This window comes from Phyllostomus hastatus, unplaced genomic scaffold (genome assembly GCF_019186645.2).
Source record: "Phyllostomus hastatus isolate PE091 unplaced genomic scaffold, TTU_PhHast_1.1 phas_contig_196, whole genome shotgun sequence".
In the NCBI taxonomy this organism is placed as follows: domain Eukaryota; kingdom Metazoa; phylum Chordata; class Mammalia; order Chiroptera; family Phyllostomidae; genus Phyllostomus; species Phyllostomus hastatus.
In genome coordinates, this window is record NW_025333709.1 from 8,945,005 (window position 1) to 8,959,476 (window position 14,472).

The following is a 14,472-nucleotide window of genomic DNA, read 5'->3' on the forward strand; positions in this document are numbered from 1 at the left end:
GTGAAAATAACAAGAGAAACAAAAAGATGCAAACTGAAAAATTATATTTTATTTAAATCACAAGATGTCAAGTAAAAATATTAAGGGAAATATAGAAAGGGCATGATATCTAAGCCTATGTGATATTTTTTGGTTTAAAATAAATAATAAATAATATTAGCACATGTAACCTAACTGAAGTGATTTACCAAAACAAGAAATTTCCATGTTGAACATAGGATTCCCAGTTTATACCACTTCTTGATCATTACCTCAAACAATCTTTGAAGGCTTCTTCACCTTTTTTTAAACCTAATTTTGCTTCACATTATGTATTATGAGGCGATACTGAATGCAACTCTATGTATTTTGGTTAACTGTCCTGCAATTTATTGACTAACGTCATAATTTCAAAATCACCTGAATTTCCCGAAAAGAACAAAAACATAATCAGACTCGTAACATACGATTAGGGCTATATTTTAGGGTTGAGTTTAGAGCTAAGTTTTAAACAGGATAACGCTACACTCTTCCATTCACCTACTCACAGTTTTTGTCTCTTTATATTAGAAAATAAGTCTATGCGTAAAACCGAAGAACTTGGCAAAAGCTGAACTAAAAAATAAATAAATAAAAAAGAGAAAGAGACAGACAATAAAAATGTCAGCTGCTAATTAGCTGATGTTTTCTTTTTTTGATTCTTTTATTTATTGATTTTTATTTTGAGACAGAGAGAGACATCAATTTGTTCTGCTGCTAATAAGTTTTCTAAATTATAAGTACAAGCTGTGGTAATTACAAAAACAAATGAGTAAATCAAAGATCTAGGTCGGGGATTATGAACTCAAGTGTTTTCAAAGGTAAGACAAATAATAAATACTTAGCTAGAAGAGAGAATGCTGCTACACAGAAATGGTGTCTACTGCCCTCCAGAAGACAGAAGAAACTTATTTTTGCCCTAGCTTTTTATTTTCCAAATTTAACTATGTAATTAAAAAGTTTAACATGCTCTTTGTGGTAGCCAGGATCAAGAAGGTCCTCAGTGGTTTCCATCTTTCGGTTTAACACTGTTACACAGTCTCTTCCATGTTGTATCGGGGTGCTATGTGTGATTAACAGCACACTGCACAAGTACACTTCACTTCTGATATTAGATTATAAGTGCATGTGGTTTCTGTGTTGGATACTGTTGAATGCTGCTGTTCGCTGCTTTCTCCCTGCACCCACCCGTACTCCATCCTAGCATCTCTCTTCTCTCCCTTTCTCTCCTCTTTCCTCCCCCACCCACTCATTACTTGCTCTGGAGGAAGCCATACTGTGAGAGGCCCTATGGTGAGCCTCATATCGAGATGAACGATAGTTATAGGCTCCTGTGAACAGCCAAGTAAGTGAAATTAGAAGATACTCCAGATCAATCAAACCCCAGATGTCTGACTGTAACCCTACCTGACCCCTTCACTACTGCCAAATGGAAAACTGCGCCAGAAACATACAGCTGGGCTACTCTTAGATTTCTGGCTCAGAGAAATGTGAGATAATAAATATTTGTTATTTTAAACTACTATATTTTAAATAATTTGGTAGACAGATAATAATAGATAAATAATACAGATTCTGGCATATATTAGTGAGATGCTACTTAATTAAAACCTAAAATGTATAGGTGTGGCTTTAAAACTAGACATTGGCCTTTGGGAAGAGTATTAAAATGAGGTAAATGTTACTGGGAAATAAAGGAAAGAATATACTTATTGTGTAGTAGCAGAAAGACAACACTTGTCTGTAGTAACTTGGAAAGTAAAACATGTGCCTAATGAGTTGGGTAGTCTATCTAGGGAAATGTCTAAACAAAGTGTTGAGATGCCTTTGGGTTTCCTCTAGCTAATTACAGTAAAATGTAAGAAAAGAGAACTATGCTAAAGGAAGGACAATTAAATAAAAAAAAAAAAACCAGGTCCTGACTGTTTGAAATTTTTCGGTCAATACAGATAGCAAATGAGGCTAAACTTAAGAAAGGTTGAGCAAAGGCCAAACCAGGAAAACATGCTTCAGAAACCTGATGGGTTTTCTCGAAATTTGACTTTCTTAATAATGTTGTGAGCCTTGTGAGTTTTTCATTTTCACTTCAAGTTTTTTGTGGGAGGGATTTCATTCCTCTAAACAAAGAACTCTGGAAGTAATGAAAATCTTTCAAGGAAGTGTCTGTTTAAGAACACTGGCTAGCCCTGACTGGTGTAGCTCACTTGGTTGGGCTTCACCCCACCAAGCAAAAGGCAGTCGGTTCAATTTCTGCTCAGGGCATGCGGCTGGCTGGTGGGCCCAGTCCCCTGTTGGGGCACGAGCGCGAGGCAACTGATTAATGTTTCTCTCCTCTTTCTCCCTCCCTTCCCACTCTCTAAAAATAAATAAATAAAGTCTTAAAAAAAGAAAGGACACTGGTTAATCTCTGTAAAAACAACTATATATAATATCTCAAATTGCCCTATTTCCATCCTCCCATTCTAGTTTTGAGGTAGCCTTCCTCAACACAGACATAGCTCTAGGCAAAGACCAAGAATCTCATGGTTCTAGAAATTTAAGGAATCTGTTAAATTATTAATTGACAACTAAATTAAGAAATATGAGTGACTTCACAAAATTAGCTCAGAAAAGTCACTAAACAAACAAACAAACAATAATAATATACAGCAACAGCAACAAACTGAGCTGGGAGATCATCTGATTTACATAGCTGTCACACTGTATTATTTAAAATATCCAGTTTTTAAGTGAAACATTATGAGAAATACAAAGAAACAACAGAATATGGCCCATACATGGGGAGAAAGAAGTCAACAGAAAATGCATCGGAGGAAGCTGAGGTATTGGACTTACTAGACAAAAAGTTTAAATAAGCCATTTAAATATGTTCAAAAGGAAAAAGGACTCATGAACACAGACAACAAGGTGGTGATTGATATGGAGCATGGGGTATAAGGGGACTAAATGGTAATGGAAAAAAGATAAAAATAAAAAAACAGGGACTTCCAGCCAAGATGGAGGCGTAGGTAGACGCACTATGCCTTCTCGCACAACCAAAACTAAGGACAACAAAAATTTAGAAACAAAAAAACATCCAGAACAGAGAGAAATGAACTAAACGAAAGTCTGACAACCACTCATCCAGACTGGTAAGGAGGGGCGGAGTAGGAGGCCTTCGGAGAGGGGTCGAGGGATCCTGGCAGGAAAAAGCGGTGGCTGGGAGAGGCGGGCGCGCAGGGCGCAGGCGGCAGTTGGCGGACCCCACTGCCTCACCCCATTAGCGCAGGGGCAGCTGACTGACTCGGTGGCAGACCCTGGGCACAGGAGGCAACAAGCAGACCCACTGAGGGGTGCAAGGCAGCTGGCTGTCCACAGTCACACATTTGCGCGCAGATAAACTAGGCGAAAACCAGTGCAACACAGACCATGCAACCCAGGAACCCAGCGCCGGGGAAACAAAGCCTAAACGCACCGATTGAAAACACCTGTGGGGGTTGAGGCTGGAAGAATCTCTCAGCCTCACAGGAGAGCTCCTTGGGGAGACCTACAGGGTCCTAGAAAGTACACAAGCCTACCCTCCCGGGAGCCAGCACAAGAAGGGCTCAATCTGCTTGTGGGAAGCGGTAGAGGAGACTGAAGTCCTAGAGAGAGCGGAGTAGGTGCCATTGTTCCCTCTTGGACCCCGCCCCCACATACAATGTCACAACGTCAGCGACTGAGGTGCCCCACCCTGGTGAACATCTAAGGCTCTGCCCCTCATACGCAATAGGTGGGACCAGACCAAAGGTGGGGGGGAAAGATGGCTCAAACAGAATTGAAAGCCCCTCGGCCAGTACTTTTAAGCAAATGAGAGATTGCCAACCTATCAGGTGCACAGTTCAAAGCACTGGTGATCAGGATGCTCACAGAATCAGTTGATTTCGGTCACAAATTAGATGAACAAATGCAGACTACAATAAGTGAAATGAAGAGAAATGCACATGGAACCAATAGTTCTTTCTGATGGAAAGAAAACTGGGTTTCAAATCAATGGAATGGACCAGAAGGAAGAAAGGAACAACCAAACAGAAAGGAAGAAACAAAAATTAAAAAAATGAGGAGAGGCTTAGGAACCTCCAGGACATCTTTAAACGTTCCAACATCCAAATTATAGGGGTACCAGAAGGGGAAGAGGAAAAACAATAAGTGGAAAACTTATTTGAAAAAATAATGAAGGAGAACTTCCCCAATCTGGCAAGGGAAATAGACTTCCAGGAAGTCCAGGAAGCTCAGAGAGTCCCAAAGAGGTTGGACCCAAGGAAGAACACACCAAGGCACATCATAATTATATTACCCAAGGTAAAAATGAAGGAGAGAATTCTAGAAGCAGCAAGAGATAAGGGGACAGTTACCTACAAGGGAGTTCCCATCAGACTGTCAGCTGATTTCTCAAAAGAGACCTTGCAGGCAAGAAGGGGCTGGAAAGACGTATTCCAAGTCATGAAAGGCAAGGATCTACATCTCAGATTGCTCTATCCAGCAAAGCTTTCATTTGGAATGGAAGGGCAGATAAATTGCTTCTCAGATAAGGTCAAGTTAAAGGAGTTCATCATCACTAAGCCCTTATTATATGAAATGTTAAAGGGACTTATCTAAGAAAAAGAAGATAAAAAATATGAACAGTAAAAAAAGACAGCAAACTCACAGTTAGTAACAACCATACCTAAAACAAAAGCAAACTAAGCAAACAACTAGAACAGGAACAGAACCACAGAAATGGAGATCACATGGAGGGTTAGCAACAGGGGAGTGGGAGGAGGAGAGACGGGGAAAAGGTATAGAGAATAAATAGCATAGACAATAGATAGAAAATAGACAGGGGGAGGGCAAGAATAGTATGAAAAATGTAGAAGCTGAAGAACTTATGACATATGGACATGAACTAAAGGGGGGGAATGTGGGTGGGAGGGGGTGGGCAGGGTGGAGGGGAGTGAAGGGAGAAAATGGACAACTGTAATAGCATAATCAAAATATATTTAAAAAATAAAAATAAAAAATAAAGTCTTGGTAAAGTTAAAAAAGTAAACCATATATAAAGGAATTTAAAAAAGCATCAGAAGACTATCTCATTAAATAAAAATAAATATAAATTAAAAAACACATTAAAATTGTCAAGTAAGAAAGTACACTAATTAAAATTCACTAGATGGATACAACAGCAGATTTCAGCTGGTTAAAAAAAGAACCAGTAACTTTGAAAATAGGCCAAGGGACTTTACCCAGTCTCAGCAGAGAAAGGCAAGAAGAGAGGACAGAAAGGGATGATGGGAAGGAATGAAGGAGGGAAGGAAGGAAGGAAGGAAGGGAGGGAGGGAGGGAGGGAAGGAAGGAAGGGAGGGAGGGAGGGAAGGAAGGAGGGGGCAGGGAAGAAGGAAGAGAGGGAAGAAAAAAAAAAAAAGCTAAATTCTCTTTTAGAAAAGAAAAAAACATTGAACAGAGCCTCAGAGACCTGTAGGACAACATCAAGTGTACCAACATACACAAATGGTAGTCCCAGAAGGAGAGGGAAGAGGCACAAATGTTAGAAAAAATGTTGGGTAATAATGTCCCAAATTTTATGAAAAACATTTATCAAAATATCCAAGAAGCCCAACAAACTCCAAACAGAATAAATGAAAAATAGTCACATTGGGTTGCATCTAGACATACTGAGATGCATTATAATAAACCCATTAAAAACCAAAGATAAAAAGTCAATCTTGAAAACAAGAAAAAAATCAACTCATCACAAACAAGGACCCTCAAGGAGATTAACAGTCAATATCACATCAGAATTCATGAAGGCCAGAAGTCAGTGTGATGACATGTTCAAAGGATTGAAAGAAAAAGACTGCCAACCAAGGATTCTATATTCAGCAAAACTATCCTTTATAAAAAAGAAGAAATTTAGACATTTTCAGATAAAATTTTTTTTTGCTAGCAGACCTGATGTAATGAAAGAACACTAGACAGTAAAGTAAATCCACACACAAAAAATAGTAAACACCAGTACAGTAACTACATAGGTAAAGTACAGTATAAATGTATTTGTTTGTAAATTATGAATGTATTTGTAGTTTGTAATGTTTTCTTCTTATCTAATTTAGAAGATAACTACACAAAGCAATAATTATGAGTCTGTGTTGGTAGACAAACAATACCTAAGATGCAATACAAAAGGCAATACAGCATAAAGAAGGAGAGATGGTTTTGACACACATAGAATCAAGGTTTTTGTATACTACTGAAATTAAGGAGGTATGAGCTGAACTAGACTGTTGTGTAAGATGTTAATTATAATCCCCAGGGAAACCACTAAGAAAGCAATGGAAAAACATATAGTAAAAGTAACAACAAAATAATTAAAATGGTACACTAGAAAATTTCTATTTAACACAAAAGAAGATAATATTGGAGACACAGAGAAACAAAAATATATTGAAAACAAATAGTAAATAACTGATGAAAACCCTACCTTATCAGTAGTTACATTAAATGTAAATGAAAGGCAGAGACTGGCAATATGGATTAAAAGAATAATCTAACTGTATGCTATCAAACAATTCAAATTCAAAGATACAACTATGTTAAAAGAAAGGGATGATGAAGACATAATGTGTAAATACTAAGAAAAAGAAAGCTTGGGTGGTTATAGTAATATCAGACAAAATTATCATTCAAAACAGAGGTCATTTTATAATAATAAATGTTCAATCCAAAATACATAAAGAAAAAAACCTAATGGAATTAAAGAAATATATTCAATATTAATAGTTTGAGACTTAATAGACCACTTTTAATAATGGATTAAAAAATGAGACGAAAAACCAAACATGTAGAAGACATAAACCATTACACCTAACAGACATATACAGAACACTCTATCCCCAAACAACAGAGTATGTGTTCTGGTCAAGTGCACATGAAAACTCTCCAAGACATAAAACAAGTCTCAATCAATTTAAAAAGATTTTAAAAAGTACAAAGTATGTTTTCCAACATCAAAGAAATGAAAAACAAATGTCAGTAAGAAGATGAAATTTGCAAAATTAACAAATGTAAAAAACATCCTAAATATATAATAGGTAAAAGATGGGGTCACAAGGGTTATTAGAATACACTAAAAGTTGTAAGAACAGGAAAACACAACATACCAAAAGGTATGAGATGTAGGAAAAGCAGTGACAATTTATAGATGCAAATACATATAGTTAAAAAATTTTTTCAAATCAATGACCCAATTACCTAACCTACCAACTTATGAGAAAGTAAATTAAAAATTAAACCCAAACCAAGCATAAATAAATAAAAGGTGAGAGCAGGAAAAATAGAGAACAGAAAAACAACAAACAAGCTCAATGGAACCAAAAGTTAGTTTTTTGAAAAAATCAAAAAATTTACAAACCTTTAGCTAGACTGACCAAGAAAAAAACTAGACAAGATTTAAATTGCTAAAATCAGGAATGAAGGAAAAGATATCAACCATTAACATTAAAAAAACACAAAGGATACTCAGGAAATACCATAAAAATATACATCAACTAATTAGATCTCCTAGATAAACTGCCCAAATTCCTAGAAAGACACAAATTACCAAACTGATTCAAGAAGTAATAAAAAAATCTGAATAAACCTATAACAAGTAATGAGATTGAATCAATAGCTAAAAACTCACTCTCTCATTTTTCTTTTACCCTCCTCCCAGCTCTGGCAACCACTAATCTTCTTCCTGCGTCTCTAGATTTGCCTGGTTTAGACATTTCATGTAAATCAGGCAATGTGCAGCTTTTATTTAGCATAGTGTTTTTGAGGTTTATCCTTGTTTTAGCATGCACCAGTTTTTCCTTCCTTTTTATGATTGAATAATACTCTGTTAAAATGTTCTTTCTCAATGTCAAATGACATCTCATTGCAGTTTTGATTTGCATTTCCCTAATGACTAATGATGTTAAGCATTGTGTCATGTGCTTATTGGCCATCAGAAGATGTTCTTTGGAGATGTCTATTCAAATTATTTGCAATATCTTAATCATTGTAGATTTGTCTAGTTAATGACTTTATCAGGGCGATGAAAATGTTCTAGAATCAGAGAGTGGTACTAGTTGCAAAACTAAATGAGTATACTAAAAACCACTGAGTCATATACTTTTTTGAAAGATTTTATTTATTAATTGATTTTTAGAGAGGGGGAAGGGAGGGAGAAAGAGAGGGAGAGAAACATCAATATGTAGTTGCCCTCTAATGTGGCCCCCACTGGGGACCTGGCCCTTGACCCAGGCATGTGCCCTACTGGGAAACAAACTAGTGACCCTCTGGTTTGTAGCCTGTGCTACAATCCACTGAGCTATACCAGCCAGGGCTGAATTATATGCTTTGAAAAAGTATATTTTATCAGTATGATAAAATGTCTTTCACAAAAATTAACTCAAAATATGCTGTATACCTAAAGGTACAAATACAACTACAAAACCATTACAAGATAGCGTAAGAGAAAATCTTGGTGACCTTGGGTTTGACAATGACTTTTTAGAAAACAACAAAACATGATGCATAAAAAAAACTGGTAACACAGACAACATTAAAATTTTAAAATTTCTGGTCTGTGAAAGGCTCTATTAAGAGATTGAAAACAAAATCAGAAAAAAGAAAACCTTAGAGAAAAATATTTGCATAACCTTACAAAGGGGTCTTACGTCTTAAACAAAAAACTCTTAAAACCCAACAATGAGAAAATGAATAACCCGATGCAAATGGGTTAAAAAATATGCAAAAGATCTGAACAGATATCTGACCTAAGAAGATACACAGGTAGCAAATAAGCATATGAAAAGATGCTCAATATATGTCATCAAGGAACTGAAATTAAAACAATAATGAGATACCACTAAATACCTACTAGAATGGCTAAAAAATAGGTAAACGTGGCTCACTTCCTTGTACAACCACATCAAAATTACAACTAAAATATAGCTCTACCATCACTCATTACCATCAGGAATGGAGCTGAGTAGAAGTCTGACAGCAACAGAATTAAAGAAACCACGTCCATACAGACTAGTAGGATGGGCAGAGAGTGGAACGGGCTGGTCCCCACACTCAAGTGTGGTGGATAAAAATTCAGGAGGGGTGTTTTAGGAGTGAGAAGTCCCAGCCCCACACCAGGCCCTCAGCACAGGGTTCCAGTGCCAGGCAGAAAAGGCCCCATGACTTTTGGCTGCAAAAACCATTGGGTGGGAGCACCTTCTGGAGCCCCAAGCAGTTTGCCTTAAAAGAATCCACCCACAGACTTACTCCCTCCTAACTCCAAGATCAGAGGATCAGTTTAAAAGTCGTCAGTGGCATACTGGGGGGAACTGAAGTGTCTGTCATCAAGGCAGGAGCTGGGGGATAGCTTTCTCCAGACAGAAAGGCAGGCAGACACCATTGTCCCTTTTCTAAAAGCTCCCTACACAGAGCCGAAGAGCCGGCAGGTGAGCACCATATCTAATGCTCCATCAGCCTAGCTAACACTCTTTGCCTCGCCCTGGAGATCCCTTGAAGACTCCTCCCTTCTACCCAACTTAGGGGTCTAGCCAAGCTGTTAACAGAGACGTTCCCCTGTGAATGGCAGGTCATGGCTCCTGCTTCACAACTTCCAAAATCTTAAACAAGCAACAGCTGGCCTCAGTAAGCCCCCACCCAGCCCTCCTACCTCTTGCTAAGTGGCCCAAGGCCCAGCACTAGCAGCAGCCAGCCTAGATTCACAGCTTGGCTTTGCCTGGGAATCTCGCACCCCAGCATAAGTAGCAGCCATCTCAGATTCCTTTATAGCTCAGGTTGGGTGGCCCTGGGCAGAACAAAGGTGTGGGCTGACCTTGGCCTATACCACCTAAGAAACCTCAGGGCCAGTGTACCCAGTGTATAGCTACAGACCACATCCGACCACCACAACCCTACCCCTCCACAGCTAATCCTCCACGGAAGGAGGAGATTAGTGGTAAGTGGTCACAGTCCATCCTTGCAGCTGACTGGCCTGGATAAATCCCCCTCACTGAGCTGCCAACAGCAACCAAGGCTCAACTACCTTGTAGTGGGAGGGGTGTAACAGCCCACATGAAGGGCTGCACCTCGAATACCCAGCTTCCTGATAGGGGAGTCTGTGCCATTGGACCCTACAGGACACCTACTACACTAGGCCACACCACCAAGACATGCAGTCAAAGGAACTCTACCTAAAACATAGAAACAAATGGAAGGAGACTGCCAAAACAAGGAGACAAAAAAACATGGCCTGAATAAAGGAACAGATGAAAACTCCAGAAAGAGAATTAAACAAAATGGAAATAAGCAATCTATCAGATGCAGAGTTCAAAACTCTGGTTATAAGGATGCTCAAGGAACTTAGTGAGAACCTCAACAGCATAAAAAAATGATCCAGTCAGAAACGAAGGGGACACTAATTGAAATAAAGAACAATTTACAGGGAAACAACAGTAGAGTGGATGAAGCCAAAAATTAAATCAATGACTTGGAACATAAGGAAGAAAAAAAATTAGTCAGAACAACAAGAAGAAAAAAGAATCCAAAAAAAAAATGAGGATAGTCTAAGCAGCCTCTGGGACAACTTCAAGAGGTCCAACATTTGCATCATAGGGGTGCCAGAAGGAGAAAAGAAAGAACAAGAAATTGGAAATCTATTTGAAAGAATAATGAAAGAAAATTTCCCTAATTTGCTGAAGGCAACAGACATGCAACTCTAGGAAGCACAGAGACCCAAACAAGATGGATGCAAAGACGACCACACCAAGACACATCATGATTAAAATGCCAAAGGTTAAAGATAAAGGGAAAATCTTAAAAGCAGCAAGAGAAAAGAAGTTAGTTACCTACGGGGAGTTCCTGTAAGAATGTCAGCTGATTTTTCAAAAGAAACTGCAAGCTAGAAGGGATTGGCAAGAAATATTGAAAATCATGAAAAGCAGGGAACTACATCCAAGACTGCTCTCCTGAGCAAAGCTATCATTTAGAATTGAAAGGCAGATAAAGAATTTCCCAGACAAGAAAATAACTAAAGGAGTTCATCATCACCAAACCATTATTATATAAAATGTTTAAGGTACTTATTTAAGGAAAAGAAGATAAAAACTATGAATATTAAAATGGCAATAAATTAACAACTATCAACAACTGAATCTAAAAAACAAACTAAGCAAACCAAAAGAACAGAGACAGAATCATGGGTAGAGAGAGCATTTTCGTGATTGCCAGATGGGGTGTGGGGGAATGGGTGAAGAGATGAGGGGACCGAGAAGTACAAATAGGCAGTTACACAACAGCCACAGGGATATACAGTACAGTGTAGGAAATGGAGTAGACAAAGAACTTACACACATGGCCCATGGACATGAACAATAGTGGGCAGACTGCATGAGGGAGTGGGACTGCTGCATGGAAGGTGGCAAAGGGAAAAATTGGGACAACTGTAATAGCATAATCAATAAAATATAATTTAAAAATTTTAAATATAATTTAAAAATTGTTTATAATTAAAAAAAAAGAATGGCTAAAATCCAAAACACAGTAACAAATGCTGACAAGGATGTGGAACAATAAGAATTGTTATTCAGTGCTGATGGCAACACAAAATGGTATGGTCACACTGGAAGATATGACAGTTTCTTACAAAACTCAATAGTCTTGCCTTAGGATCCAGGAATTGCCCTGTTAGGTATTTATCCAAATGAGTTGAAAACTTATATTCACACATAAACTTGTAAATATTTATAACTGCTAAAATTGGAAACCAAGATGTCCTTTAATAGGTGAATGGGTAAAACAAACTGTGGTATATGCATAACATGGAATATTATTCAGCAATAAAAAGAAATGAGCTATTGGGCCACACACACTCTCTCTCTCTCTCTCTCTCTCTCTCTCTCTCTCTCTCTCTCTCTCTAAGAGGAACCTTAAATGCATATTGCTAAGTGAAAGAAGTGAATCTAAAATGGCTACACACTGTTAAGATATCAACTACATAATTTTCTGGAAAAAAGCAAAACAGTATAGAGACAGTAAAAATATCAGTGTTTGACACAGGTTGGCCACAAGGGGTGGAAGGATGAATAGGAAGAATAGTTTTCTGGGCAGTGAAACTATTGTGTATGACACTGTGATGTGGATTCATGAAATCGTACATTTTCAAAACTCACTCAACTGGTCAACACACAGAGTATGTTGTACTTGTAGGTTCTCTCTGTGTGTTGTAGGTTTCATTTAATAATAATGTATCAACAGTGATTCATCAAATGTAGAAAATGTAATACACCAATGAAAGGTGTTAATAATAGGGAAAACTGAGTTGCTCAATTCTTCTGTAAACTTAAAAGTGCTCTAAAAAATAAACTCAGTTAATTAAAAAAACTGGATTAAGTAAAAAAATTTAGTGATTTCATATGCTTTTCTTCCTTTAAAAAATTACTCAGTAGATGGCACCAGAGATCCTTTAGAAAAATAATTACAAGATGGCATAATGCTTAGTTTTGATGTCACCACATGCTTTGAGATTGTATTTATTCATTAATAAATACAATAATTGACACTGTTGAAAAAAAGATGTGTTATAGACAGCCTAATTTAGATGCAAATTATATCATTCCATAAGTAGGTAAATAATCATGGGAATTTAGGAAAGTAGATCTGAAAAATTATGCAGCAAGAGCAACTGATTCTACATTATGGATAAATTAAAAAGGTGCTATATTAAGCTATTTAAAAACCAAATTCCAACTCACATTTTGACAACTACATAGCACATCTATTTGACACTTCTTGACTACTAGTGAGCAAATATCTCATTAGTAAATTTCCTTTCTCAATAGGCTAAAAACATTCAGTAAAGGTGGCATTAAGGCATTTTAAAACTAATTTCATCCTCAAGCTGAGACAGAAAGAAGTATTTTGTCCATCTAAAAAGCAGAGGGGAAAACATATTAATACTTATTAAGCAAAACTTTCTTCTCCACCCTCTGGCATTCAAACTGACATACTAAATATGCAGCTTCATAGAGAAGAAATGAGGTAGCCATGACTTATAAAAAACCTCTTCCCCCACAATCTTAATTTATATCCCTTTAAAGTAATCTTATACAGTACCCTGGTTTTACATACTTTACCCATTAATGAAGCCCAAATGCTATATATTGCTGCTTTGGTGGGTATAGAAGGGGTAGAAGAAAGAAGGGAATCAAAGAAGTATCTGGAGAGAAGAGTGAAATGATATCCTTATTTTTCCAAATGAGGACTTCAATTCTCATAAAACAAATGATAGACAACAGAAGCACTGGCTGATATAGTCATATAAACAAGTATATCACTTTTTAATTACCGTTATAGACTTCTGCACTCTAATTACTATTCAACATTTATTTCCAAGAAAAATACTACTCACACTTCCAAATGTGAGTAGTATTACTCACATTTGTTAAATTAAATCAAATGTTAAATTAAATCAAATGTTAAATTAATCAATACATTTTCAGAACAGAGTTTAACTGTAGTTGTGCAAAAATAAATGAAATAAAATGAAGTCTAGGTGTATAATTGTAAACCAATACAGGAAGTAAATCCCTGGAAAGTCTACTTTGCATTACAAGATAATACAAAAACACGAGCACTGAAGGATTTCTGATTTGTCCAGAAACAAATGTATTAATCTTAATTTGCAAGCATAAACTATGGTCACTTACGCCTCGGGAATTACAACTTATTAGACAATATGATTGCAAAGGCATACTTTAATTCCCTATTAAATTTAATTCAAAGACATGCCAATAAAAGCTAAGTTGTTTTGTCTGGCAAATTTTGTGGAGAAACAGCAATTTGAACCAAATATAAAGATATTTCTTGTTTGGTTTACACTTTAACTGTAAGTAAGCATAAGACTTTTTCTGGCTTTTTGAAATGTCAAAAGAGCTTCTAGACTTCAAGCAGCTTTCAGGACCACCAGACTTCAAGATCTATGAGGCTCAGAGTCAGAAGCCAATCCAATCATGTGATTTTACAGAAGAAGAAACAAAAATCTAGAAAGATCAAGTCAGATAATAGCAGGGCTTAGAATATCTGCTTCCTATGTCCCAGATTACTCTTTCTACCAGACCATTCGGTCTTACAAAAACAGTAGTGCAAATATCAATCCTTATTCGAATTTACTTGGTTCTTAAAATTCACATAATTTAAAGAGCAAGTTCAGTCTCAAGGGATATTACAATATCCGGATCTATATGATTCCTGAGTTTTCAGTAGCTAAAAGTATACTTGTAAACTTATCTGAATTTATTCAGTTCCTGAGTTCAGACAATAAGTGTTCAAGTAAAGAGGGGGAGGTGTATTTTATACGATTGGGGAGACTTCCAGTCAAGATGCAGACATAGATAAACACAGATCGCCTCCTTGCAAAACCACAGCAAAAATACAACT

General features: G+C 37.0%; 1 protein-coding gene across 8 annotated transcripts in view; it reads right to left on the minus strand.

Annotated features, from left to right (window-relative positions):
* The window catches only part of LCORL (ligand dependent nuclear receptor corepressor like), a 125,397-nt gene that overhangs the window by 42,825 nt on the left and 68,100 nt on the right, over positions 1–14,472 (minus strand). The gene's annotated exons all lie outside the window — the stretch shown is intronic.